At 35.6% G+C, this 13625-nt stretch overlaps 1 non-coding gene across 1 annotated transcript in view; it reads right to left on the reverse strand.

Moving 5' to 3' along the window:
• Positions 1-2042: 2042 nt before the first annotated feature.
• Positions 2043-13625, reverse strand: part of LOC105041845 (uncharacterized) — a 46591-nt gene continuing 35008 nt past the window's right edge. Inside the window, exons 8-19 of the transcript XR_012139750.1 lie at positions 6687-6734; positions 6499-6575; positions 6275-6395; positions 6068-6140; positions 5848-5975; positions 4507-4554; positions 4321-4393; positions 4091-4220; positions 3899-3979; positions 3705-3810; positions 2697-2763; positions 2043-2610 (exon numbers count right to left, since the gene is read on the reverse strand). This is a non-coding gene — a transcript (uncharacterized protein). The remainder of the gene's footprint in view (positions 2611-2696; positions 2764-3704; positions 3811-3898; positions 3980-4090; positions 4221-4320; positions 4394-4506; positions 4555-5847; positions 5976-6067; positions 6141-6274; positions 6396-6498; positions 6576-6686; positions 6735-13625) is intronic.

Here is a 13625-nt window from a genome sequence, read left to right on the forward strand (position 1 = left end):
TCTATATATTTGAGAGAGAATCTGATTTTTACTACTCTTTCTCTCTCTTTGTGAAAGAAAATATTCAAACATAAAACTTTTCTATGAGAAAGATGCTTGTATGAAGAACTGTGACTTTTAGGCTCCCCATAAAGAGATGCTTTCAAGACTCTTAAATGATGTGTATTCAGAAGTGACTTCCCTCGAAACAACATATAAAAAATGATTCTAAACCAAAAACTCTAATAATTGTTAACAAATCAAATGAATGAACAGTAAAATAAAATAAATCATAAATAAGATCATCAAAAAACTACAATATATTACATGGATAGATAAACCATCTAACAGGATATAGGAATCCCACCATAGTTATATGGTTTCACCATGAACAACCTGTTTCTCCTATTGTTTTTGGTGACCTTATGACATTGTAATCTTAGCTTCCGCTGTCAGCCTTCTTTTTATTCAAGTGAAGTGGCAGGAATGTAAACCCTATAGTTCTCTCTCTTTTTACCAACAACAGATACTTAGAGAAAGAAGGTGGATAAGAATGTTCCAACTAAAAGAGATGAATAAGAAGAGCAATAAGTAATAGAAAGAAAGTTATGTAATGTGCTAAACAATATTCATATAAAATAAAATAATTAATATAAAACATACTGAAATAAGAAGTCATGAAAAATACAATGCAATCCGAGGTATTTCATAGATAATGCTCCTTTAGAGTAGAAGTCGCCTATTATGGTACAAATAATTGACGATGGTCTGCTCCTAGGATGTAGCAAACTGCTTCATGATTGTCTTAACTCACCAATAATTGATCGAAAGGCAAGTCCAATTGAGTCTAAGTCCAAATAATAATAAAAAAAGAATTATTTATTAACACTGAAAATGAGGGATGAAGATAGTAACGACTTCTCACAATCTTCTCATTTTTTAATCAGTTACTTATAGTAACCAAAAGCACCCCACAATTCCTTATTTATAGATTTCGAAGAAGTGCAAGCTAAAAATTATGACATCTCAGAAGCATCCCTACATGCAATAACTTGAAAGGATATACCCTTGCATAAAGAGTTGCCACAACAAAGACACATTTCTTGGAGAATGGCTATCATTTTTCAAGAGATGTATCTTGGAGACATCCCTATATAGTAAATAACACATGGTAAAATATTAAAAAGAAAAAAGAAAATTCTAAACTACAACAAAATTAAAAATCAAAATATAATTATGAATATCCACAAGCACATGAGATCAAAGCATGAAGCTTTCCACAAAACGGATGTACTAGGGCAGACAATTACTAGGGAAGTCACTATCCAGCATCTATGTCCGAGGAGTTTGGAATAAACTAAGGTGCAGGAAGAGAGTCCAGAAGGAATGCTCCTTCAGGCTCGTTGAGTATAGGATCTAGGCTTCCCAGCTAAATTAGCAAATTTAGGCATTGAATATGATCATCAAAAAATGTTTATTTATAATGGTGGAAGACCAAGTTCATTAAAGGACCACTAAAATTTTTATTAGAAGAAAAAAGAAAGTACAAATCTCTCCAACTCAAAGAGTAGAAGAGAGAATCAAAAAAGAGACAAAAAAAAAAAAAAGAGAAAAAGAAAAGAAATACCGGAGGAGCCCAGCAAATCCAACTAGTCCAAGCAACAATAGCCTCAGTCTAACAAGGCTAGTAAACCACAGATAAATGAGGCATGTTTTTTCCAAGCAAATTGTATCAGAATTTTTTTGTTGTTTCATCGCATGGAACCAGGAGAGATAAGCAGGGCATCTGGCCACTTCCAGAATTGAAGGCATAGTTTACACTTAGCTTGATAAGTATCAAATATATATATATATATATATATATATTGAAAGAGCCAATTCCCATAAGAGAATAAAATATCTTTCCATATATGACATATGACCAGGAAACAAAAAGATCACGGAACATGTTTCTAAGTTTCATCATTGATTTTGCTTTCTGTTGCAATTCACTTGGAGAATTAAGTTTTCTTGATATTCGATTCAGTGAATTTGACCAGATTTTAAACAATACTTCCAAAGGCTTCCTGCCAAAATGATCGAATTTACTATTTATAAAAAATGGAAATGTAGAAATTATTCATGACACTGGCATCAAATGGTAGCCAAACAAATAAATCGCATTCACATACCAGAAGATTCTCCACTGAACAGTGCAAATCATTATTTAATGATGCGCACACACGCGATTGTACTTGACTCACGATAACAATTAGAAAAGACTGACATATCAACCACGCTCCTTGGGCAAGTAAATCCAATGAAACAGGGGGTGTTCAAAATCCTATGGTTCCCATGCAAAGAGAGTCAGTCAATAAGCTGTCTTTGACTTACTGAGTCGTTCAAAAATGTAACAGATCATTGTGCTGGAACAAAAGGTTTCCACTCTGAAAGTGACCACCACTGTTGCAGTTGATGTAGGGATCATCAGCAAAAGACCCAGCTCCCCTAAGGTTTTCAGGGCCAAAGGAATCAAGAGCAGCCTGGTTATGAGAACAGCCAAAATTGAAGTCCCTGTTGCATGTTGGTATGTGTCCCAGTCCTTGCATGTTTGTATTTTCCCACTGAGAAGGGACAAGAAGATGGGAGTCCCTAAAATAAAATCATATCAAGAAATTAATCACTGATAAAAATCTAATAGATAATCAACCATTTATATTAGAGTAACAAGAACATACTGCTGGGATGGCACGTAGTTCAAAACACCTTCCCATGGTCTATCCACATCGATAGGTCTCCAGGTCTGTAGAATTTGTGTCATTATCAACAATATATAAATAAAGAAATCAAACTCATGGTCCAACATCTAGGACATATCTAAGGCACTGCTGCAAACTATATAATCATGTCAGATGCCAAGAGGGAAATCCACGTTGTTTCTGAGAAAAGAAAAACAAATACCATTCACAATCTAATATATTTGAATCTAACATGACCAAAGTGGCTGCACAATACCTCCTTTGGGTTGATTATAGGCATTCAAGCTCACCTCCAACTAATCCTAAAGAACAGGAAGACAACCATAGCAACCTTAGAACAAGTTCATTGCTGACAAAAACTATGCCGCTTGGACCACCATAACGTGCACCTCAATCCTAGTTATCTTATATAAAATTGATTCCCATCAAGTAAAAAAAACATAAATCCTTTTAAATCTTTTAGTACAGTTAGTTATCTAATGTCCTTTCTGTTATTGCTGTGATAGAGGAATCTATACAAGCATCCTTCACATAAAGTCATGTTCATAGGGTGTGAGGTCATTGCAGCTACAGATTTCAGTTTGCTTTTTAGAAAACATAGTCTGTGCACCTCCATGACTTGCTTATTAAATTTTCATCATATAAAAACCTTAGATCACTGTCTATTGCTCTTCCTGAAAGCTTCCTACTCAAAATAATATCCCATCATGGCATCATCCATTACAGATCTCCATTATTGTACCGAGCTGCCATGACATATTTGCCATCATATTCATATAAAACAGTATCATTAAACTATTGCTAAGAACTGGAGCCCGAATGGTGGTAGATAATCCAAATAGTCATTGTACTTGTTTGATTTGAACTTCAGTTATGGTTTTTATTCTTAAATATGTACTGCTTGTTTTGGAGGAGTGTGTATCCATAAAGGGTTGACAGGCTTTATGGCATACCACATGGAATCTAGACAGATTTAAAAGCACATCTCGGATGTAGCTGGAAATTCATGACTAGTACTGTCAGTCATCAGTCTTTGAGAATAAAAGTTTGATCCTGATAGGAGTTCATTTGATATGCTAGGAAATTGGCAACTCTACATAAAAAATCATTCACAGAGTTGATCTTCAGTAGTCTTATGAAACATATCAGATACAGTAATGATTTATATGCAAAATACAAGCATGCTGCTGAGAAAGTAGATTGTCAGAAACATCAGTAGATAATTAATGATTAGGGTCTGCAAGGTTAGCAGAAATACAAGCCTGTATAATTCAGCAGTTGATTTTAACCAATGCAGCCTTCCCATTGTATTCTAAACTAACAATTTTGTGCATTTCTTTTTAGAAATTCAAGTTATTATTCTGAGAACTTACTTCCAAATTGGTTGGATATACATGGCTAAGCAAATTTTGGGCAGTTTGGTCATACTGCTGTATGTTAAATCCAGCTCCATTATCCGCTGTTTCTACAAATACTTCCGGAAGGGGAGGAAGGGCAAGATCTCTGCATGAACATCAAAATTAGACTCGAGAAGTTAAGGTCCAGATATATAAAAATATTTACTGGCATGATATCATTTGATGTCAGACAAATCAAAATTTACCGATCAGGTGGCACTTGGTTAAAGTTCCTTCCACAGGTAGACTGGAAATGGGTGCAAAACCAAAACATGGCACCTGTAAAATTTTGTTTTGATCTCAACATTATGTAATCTTATATATTCATAATTTTAATATATGCTACCTCTTTTTATTTCTCATTTGTAGCTTGGGCTATACATGAAACCTACCTCAGAAGTGTTGGAATTTGAAACTCCAAATCTTTCTTCCAAGCAAGCCTATCGAGATCATACAAAGGATGATTAGTTTCCACAGCTAATTTTGTAAGGTTTCTTCCTAATAATAGAACATGGTATAATCTCCAGTTGAGAAGATAAATGGAATAATTTTTCATATTAGCAACATAGCCAAAACGAGTGGAAGACAGATGACAAAAAGAAAGGATAACAATAAGTTGATCTGCATGGATCGTGATGAAACATGCTTCTGTAACTTGATATCGAATGGCTCTTTTTACATATTTACACGAGATGCCAGATGCAAGGAACAAGAGCAATACACTAAGGGCACTCCTTGACAAAGTGATGAGTGATTTATTCAAAAAAGTTGGATAATCATTATTTACCACCTTTATCGTTTCTGTTTCACTGTAACACTATTTAGGTACAAAGAAAATGAACACGTCCAATATCTCGAATATCTATGAGGCGCCTTCCCTCTTTATAAAGTATAATCAAGTCATACACCAATAGGAGAATCTGTGTCATCTTTGGTAAAGACAAGAAAATATATAACTCACTTAAGATGGGAAATCTAGAGGCTTGCTGCAATTAAAATGACTCCATAGGGTCTCCTTAAGGTTGATTTTAATCACTCTAGTTTGCCTCCTGTTAAACCATCCCAAATGAAAGGAAGCCAACTTGGAACATCTCTAGATATATTCCTAAAAGAGAAAAACCATTTCAGTCAGACTGTAATAGGACCTTGATATAAAGAATTTATTCCAGAAAAGAAAAAAAAAACTACTCTTCTTCAAGACGATTTGGTATAGCTGCTTGCCTAACATTTTCTCTCCCCCAGAGTGAATATTTTTAATGTTCATATAGCACCTTGATGCATTCTATGTTATTGAATTAGAAAAATGAATCTCTACAAGCAGCCTTCATGGCAAGTATCACGCATAGAGCTTGATGCCATCACAACTAAGGATTATCGGTTTTGTTTCCTTAAAACATATGTAGCATAACTACATTGCTGCTTCTTAAAGTTCTCATCACAATTAAGAAAGCCTAGGATAATTGTCCCTGCCTCTTCATCAAATCTCTATAGCCACTATATCCATTAACCACTGGATATCTCCATTGTTGGATTAGTTTGTATCACATTATTTTCATTGTATTGTATGAACCCATCTGATCTAACTATTGCAGCATTGGTGGAAAATGGTGCCCAATCAGTGTTATCCAAAAGGTTTTTGATAGTTTGAAATTTAATTATCCTAATCATTTGGAGGACATAATCTGGTTTCTACATTTGAAATGTGCATTCTAGAAATAGATTTAAAAGCTTACCTCAGTAGAAGCAAGAAATTCATGATTCATAGCACTTTGAGTAATCTGCCTTTGAGAATGAAAGCTTGAATCTGAAATGATGTCCAGAATAGGCACATTTGACATTCCTGGAAAACTGGACACCCTACAAAAGAAATCATTTGTGGAGTTCATGTTCAGAAGTCTTACAAAATGAATCAAAATCTTACCAATTTATATCAAAATAATGGTACCATACCACTGGGCAGCAGATTGTTAGAAACTTCATTTGAGGGTGGCTGGTTGGGGTTCGCTCGATATTCAGACACCAGGGCCTGTACGATTGAAGTCAATTTCTACAAGTTCGAGCCTTTTATTTCCAATTCTATTTAACAAGTTTGTGCATTCCCTATTTGAAGATCAAGTATTTTCTTTTTTTTTTTTTTTCTTTTTCTTTTTGACAACTTACTTCCAAATTGGTTGGGTTTTCTTGGCCAAGTGAGTTTTGGATAATTTGTCTAGATAGAGGAAGATTAAATCCAGCTCCAATGCCCACTGGTCCTTCACATGCATTTTGATGTGCAGGATCTCTATTCAAACATCAAAGATAAATTCGACGTATTTAAGATCTGGACATCTAAAAATATTTATTTAAATTCGTATCATCTCACATCAGACTAATCAAACACATACCGCTGAGGTAATTCTTGCCACAAAGCTCCTTGCACAGGTTGAGGATTGGAATGTTGTGTGAAGGCAAAATATGGTAACTGTAAAACCTTCTTTTGATATCAATATTTTGTAATCCTTTATATCATGCTTTGATTTATAATACCTTGTTGTGTTTCTCATTTGGAACCTAACCTATATGTAAAACCTACCTCCAAGGTGGTGGAATCTGGAGCTCCATTTCTTTGCTCCAAGCGTGCCTATTAGATAATTCAAAGGTTAATTAGCCAGGAAAACATATTTTTAAATGCTTGCCCCATATTTTGCAATATAGCAGTGATCACATAAAGTACATTATCATCTCCAATTGAAGAACAGAATCTATGATATTCGCTTTCATAGCAGCACTAAAGCCAAAGCGGATAGTGTCAGGTAAGAAGAACAACAAAGTACAAAATTAGTTGATTCTCATAGCTCAAAATATATCATGCTTTCATAAAATAATAAGAAATGGACAATACATAAATATACAAGGAAAAGCACCACTCAAAGGAAAATAATAGAACAACAAAAACAATAAATTTGCATATTTCATAATTCAACATGCTTTACAAAATGATATTAAATGATTTTTACAGATTTGTACTAGGAATTGCACGGTATAAAAGAAAAATAACAAATGCATAGAGGAGACTCCTGAATAAACTGATAAATAAATTTAAACAAATAATCAAGTCATAAGTTGATAGAAGTATATATATGTATGTGTGTGTGTGTGTACATGTATGTGTGTGAGTGTACACACACGCATACGTATATATATAGATATATGTACATATATATATATATATATATATATATATATAGAGAGAGAGAGAGAGAGAGAGAGTCGTTTACCAAACTAATGCCATTTCAGAATTTTTTACGAAAATGATATATTTTTTAACTTATTTACAAAACTAATGCAAAAACGAAAAGCACCATTTGAAATGATATTTTCTACCTGAGAAAACGCCATTCCCCCGACCAAAAAAATATGTGGCGATCAAAAAAAGAATTGTGGCCTCTTGAAAACGACATTTGAATTGTGCCTCTAGAAGCGCCATTCAGAATGGCGCTTCTATGGGCCCTTATTTCCTTCCACATTCCCATCAGACGCCTGCTTTCCTTCTCCTTCCCATCCGACACACACCCCCCCAACCGCGGCCTCTTCTCCTTCCCATCTGACGCCCACCCCCTCCCCCTGAGATTCTTCCTTCTCCTCCCATTCGACGTACCCCCCCTCCCATCCGACGGCCCCCATTCCCCCCGAGCTTCGTCCTTCTCCTTCCCATCCGACACCCAACCCCATGTTAGATGTATGCCCTAGAAGCCAATTGGCTAACGCATGTACACATTCTAGGGGCATAATTTTGTAATTGAAATTTTTGAAATAAATAAAATTTGGATTATTTTTCATTCATGCTGTGTTTGAATTGTATCCATAAATCATCCGAGGAATTAACGAATGATGACACGTATTCTCAAGAGTTGAGAATTTGATGCACATGTCATTAGTGGTTAATTCTTAAATGCTCCCAATCAATAAATCTTACAGGGATATGACTGATCCGAATAGATCGATGCACAGATTGCTTTCCTTCATAGATAGACGAATCTCGAATCGACAGTGTAGGGACATTGGAGCGAGAGTGCAAGTGCTTGATAGAGATCAAAGATACTAAGCATGATCAATACGAGAAGTCACTAGAATGGCTACCTACTCGTTGATGACTTATCAAAATTGCAGTGGTGTAGATAGTTCTTTAACCTGCGGTGTATCGATTATTCACAGTAGGATTGATGTAGTTTGACTACACAATCACTTAGTTACCTAACCATTCAGAATCTTGGAGTGTATATTGGCTACAGTAGATCCATTGTAGGAATATGGTGCGCACCAAGATAGAATCTGTCGATCCTGATAGATAAGAAGAGATCCTATGCAGTTCATGAGACTGAGTCCGAAAATCCATGACCATAGTGAATGATGAAAAAAAATTTCTATAATAGTTCATATGGACTCAAGTTGATTGAATCTAACATATGACGGATGAATGGATTTGACGAGTTATCCTTAATCTGCATCTTATCGGGACTCACGATCGAAGAACCAAACTACATGATAACTGCATCTAGAGGTTCAATATTCCATTCTGCTGGATTACCATTACATATTGCTAGATGTCACTGATGGATCATGAGACTCATCGAGCGTCATCTTAATGATCGATGACCCTTGATGGCAACATTAAATCGTTCCAACCCATCGAAAAAATTTTGATGATATTATGATAGAGATCACAGTATATCTCACTACCAGACATAATAGATCCTATGAGATCACACACAAAAAGATATTTGTCCGATCAGATGGTTGATTAGCAATTATGAATCGCTATTAAGTCTAATCATCAATATGATTGATGATTGATCCATACAAGAGTTGCAATAAAATAATTCGCTAAGAGTTAGTGAATTATAAAAGGATTAATTAGCAATTGAATCGTTAATTGACTCAATTTAATGAAACAATGAGGTTCGGATCAAGTCTAATTCGACTTGATTTGAGTTTGATGAGATCAAGCCTAATTGAGTTATAAGATAACTCACTTGCAAGGGAGATTAATTTCTGATTTGATCAGAACTTGGGTTCAATTAATTCCTAATTAGATTAGGTTCACTCATCTATTTGGGCCTAATAAATTGGATTTGGATAGGGACTAAATTAAATCAACCAAGAGACCAAATGGATTGGACTTCTTCCTAGCGCCAACCCCTTTATGTTCCATGCCAAAAGAAGTTGCCCATCTCATATTTTTTGTATGAAAACTTTCACGCCCCAACCCTTCACGCGGCCCCCTTTCCACGCTAATCCCTTTCTTCTCTTGGATAATGATAAAGCAAGTTTAAATTTGATTTAAACTTCCTTATCAATATGAGATCTGATCTCATCCAAAACTCTTTGACGCCAAACCATAAAAGGCTTTCCTTTTGTGCGTTGAGAAGGGATTTTCACCGTAAGAAAATTTGAAGGGGGCGTGGGATCCTTAAGGAGGGCGTGAGGTCTTCCTTGTGTGCGTAAAAAAAGAGGAGAGGCATCTCCTCTTGGGTTAAGGTTTGATCTAGGATTTTGGTAAAAGAGAAAAAAAAAGGGTTTTCTCTAGAGCTTTCTTCCTCCTCCATATCTTCTTCCTCCCCTACTTATCCTCCTGTTTCTCTTCAGAGATCTGAGAGAGTCTGAGAGATCTAAAGAAGAAACCAGAATCAACCATCAAGAAGCGACTTCTACAAGAAAACTAGCACCCCGATGAAGTCAGAAGCATGTGATCGGATCGAAGGCTTCGTGTGGATACCCATAGAGATCGAACGCATGTACGGCTCGTCGAAGATCTCATCAGATTACCAGATCATCAGATTGCAGTGAAAGGCTACCTGCGCAAAGGTATAAAGATCGGATCTCCGAATTTTTGTTCTTATTTAAATCTGATTTAAATTTCAGCATCTTAAAGGTATGTAATCGATCTTGTTGCATGTAGATTAGATCTACTTCATGCATGTTAGATAGGTTAAAAGTGTTTAATCTAGATTAAATTTTTGTTCCGCTATATTTATGATTTTTAAAAGTTAAAAATCTACATGTTCTAATTTCTGCATGCATGTTTGCGGATGTGCAACATCCTTCACTCTCCCTCCGGCGTCTTTCTCCTTCCCATCCAATGCCCCCCCCCTCAGCGGCTTCTTCCTTCTCCATCCGACGCGACCCCCCACCCCCCTGGTGGCTTCTTTCTCCTTCCAATCTGATGCCCCCCGATCTCGTTGGCATTCTGTGCGTAGAGCCCCCCACTGCCCTTTTTCCTCTCTTCTCTTTCTTTCTTCTCCTTTCAGCCGACGTCGTACACTTGATCTTCCATTTTCAGATGTCCGACGCCACAACGACGTGCCCAATGCCGGCGACGCATAGTCGTGATGCTATGATAATCTTACAACTACCTAATTTATTTATAAATATAGCATTCGATTTTGCGTACTCCATTAATGTAGGCATTTTAGCAGAGAAATAGATTCACAGAATACCTAATTAATGTATAAATATATTGTTCAATGTAAGTTGTCATATTAAGATTAATATTGTTTGCTATATTCTTGAATAATTGAATTACTAAAATTAGTTGTTGAATAATAGTTTGCTATATCACTATGACATTTAGATGATGGAATTCACAAATGTATTCATTGAATGCAGATGATTTTCTCAACATTACTCTATGGCAATCTAATTTTTGTGTTTTTTTTACCAAAATAATTATTAATACTAAATATTCTGATTTTGATACTGTCATAGAATTTTCTAAGAAAATGGCTAGTGCTTTGGTTCGTCTACTATTATATTATGATGGCATAATATAATATGACGAAGATAGGGTGCAGTATAGTCAGCCTGCGAGCCGAATGGTTAAGCTGCCTTCATCATTATCATGTTAAGAATTGTTGGACCATTTATACAGTGGTATTCCTATAAATAGAGAAAAATATGAAATCAAATTGAGATGGAGATCTCTTAACATGTCATGATAGATAATGTAGAGCAAGTATGTCTTAGTTCCAATTGATGACGATGAAGATATCCAAGAAATGTTGACATTTTTTTTAAAATATCCAGAATGCCATATGTTGAATCATTTATTGAACAGAAGATGTACCCACTAATAAAAATGCTACTCAAATGATAGCATCGAGGTTTGGGTACTTTAGTGGGCTTTTAACCCAAGGGCAATACTCCTGGACCTTCTCGCTTTTCTCAAGTCCTATGGTGTGAACCATTGATGTTGAGGCCATGTTTGTAGAACAACATTCTGATGCTGTTGGCCTAGTTATCCAATTATTCAAAATCCTATGGCAACTTCTCTTATGGTGGTAGTAGTAAGAGCGGGACAAACACTCAAATGGGGACGATGATTGGGTCAGCACTAGAATAAATTCTGATAGCCGAGGTTTTGAGTCAGATGAGAATAAGACTGAAGAAGAATGACTTGATGAGGACAGTAACAATGATGAAGATGAAGATGATCAGCCCAATAATAATGTAACAGCTCTGACTGTAGGAGAACCTGAACCTCGTTTGCATTAACCCCCATAATTTTAACAACTTGAATTTAGTTGGTAGTAGTGTTGGTGCTGATCGAAGATTAAACTCTAACTATCAGTTTTGAGACTCCTCGATAATTAAATTTTTTATAGATTTGATGTTTGAGAGTAAAGATGAGTTAAAGAGAGCTGTTGATCTTTATCACATTCAGAAGCATCGAACATACAATGTAATTCAGTCACATTCAAAGTTGTGATCCACACAATGTGCATCATCAGATAATGAACAAGGATGTAAATGGAGGCTTCATGCTGCATTGTTGAAAAAGCATGGATATTTTCAGATCACAAGATATGACAGTTCTCACACTTGTTTGTTTAAGGAGTTGAGTCGAGACCACAAACATATTAGTGGAAGGATAATTGATATATTAGTCTGACATATTGTTGAGAAAGATCCAGATGTCAATGTTGAGGCTATATTGGCAACTGCTAATGAGCAATTTCAATACACAGTGTCATACAGAAAAGCATGGTATGAAAAACAAAAGATATTGGTTAATATTTATGGAAAAAGAGAGCCGTCTTATGCAAAATTATCCTATTATATAGCTTCACTCCAAAATACAAACTCCGACACTGTTGTTTCATGGGATTTCTTCCAACTGAAAATTCTGATGTACGGATTTTAAATTATATTTTCTAAGTTTTCCAACCATCCATCCATGATTTTAGACACTGCTGTCCTGTGATCAGCATCGATGGCACACATTTGTATGGGAAGTTTAAAAATAAGATGCTAATTGCAATAGAGATTGATGCAGAAATAAATTTTTCTCTTAGTATATACAATTGTAAATGAAGAGATGACTGCTAGTAGGAGTTGGTTTCTTTTAAAGCTCAAAAGACATGTCGCACAAGATAGAAATGGAATATGTCTAATTTCTGACAGACATTCAAGTATATTAAATACCATTGCAGATAAGTCTATTAGATAGAGTCCGCCACGTGCCTATCGCCGATATTATTTAAGACATGTTTGCAACAATTTCAACACACTTTTAAAATGCATGGCTCAAAAGAACTGTATGGCAAGCAAGGAGCACTCATCAAGTTCGGAAGCTCGAATTTATCATGGCTAGCATCAGGACAGTGAATGCAGAGGCTTGGAGTTGGCTATTTGAGTTAGAGCCAAAGAAGTGGACATTGACACATGATGCTGGCATAAGTTATGGTGTTTTAACTACAAATTTATCAGAAGTTTTTAACAGCGTCATACGAGGAGCTAGAAATATGCCAATTACAGTGTGTTCAAATGATATTTTACCATCTTGTGAAATACTTTAATACAAGACATGCCCGAGCCTTAAGATATGTGCAGAAAAATCCAAATAATTTTTTTACTTCTCATGTTGCAATTAAGATTGCTGAAGATAAAATTAAAGCTAACCAGCACAGAGTAACAGCGTTCAACCTCTAAATAGACATATATGAAATGCTTACGAGGACAGCAAGTGTCGGGTTAAGAGGTTGAGAAAATTCCCATACTATGACTTTAAGTGAAAGAAAATATTCTTATAAAAAGTAGAGCATCTATAAATATTCTTGTTCACACATTTTAGCTGTGCTAAGAAATTGCTGTGCATTTTAATGGATTCGTGGATGATGCATACACGATCATTTCATACATGAATGCTTGGAGCGACGAGTTTTATCCATTACCACATGCAGACTATTGGGGTTGCACACATATCCACATGTATTTCTGATTATCATCGTTTGAGATCTAAGCAGAAAGGCAAGCCAAAGTCAACTAGCCTTCGAAATGAGATGGATGATAGGCAAATAAAAAGCAAAAATCATTGTGGCATTTGTAAGGAAAAGGATCATGATCGTCGTCACCATCCTAGGTTACTTCAACAAATCAACTTCAAATAGTGAAAGAAATTAAAGGATGTCAAGCATTTCTCTTATCGAGTATTTCTCTTATTTTATGTCTTTTCAGAGTTGAACTGTTGTGTAAT

Source organism: Elaeis guineensis, chromosome 3 (genome assembly GCF_000442705.2).
Source record: "Elaeis guineensis isolate ETL-2024a chromosome 3, EG11, whole genome shotgun sequence".
In the NCBI taxonomy this organism is placed as follows: Eukaryota; Viridiplantae; Streptophyta; class Magnoliopsida; order Arecales; family Arecaceae; genus Elaeis; species Elaeis guineensis.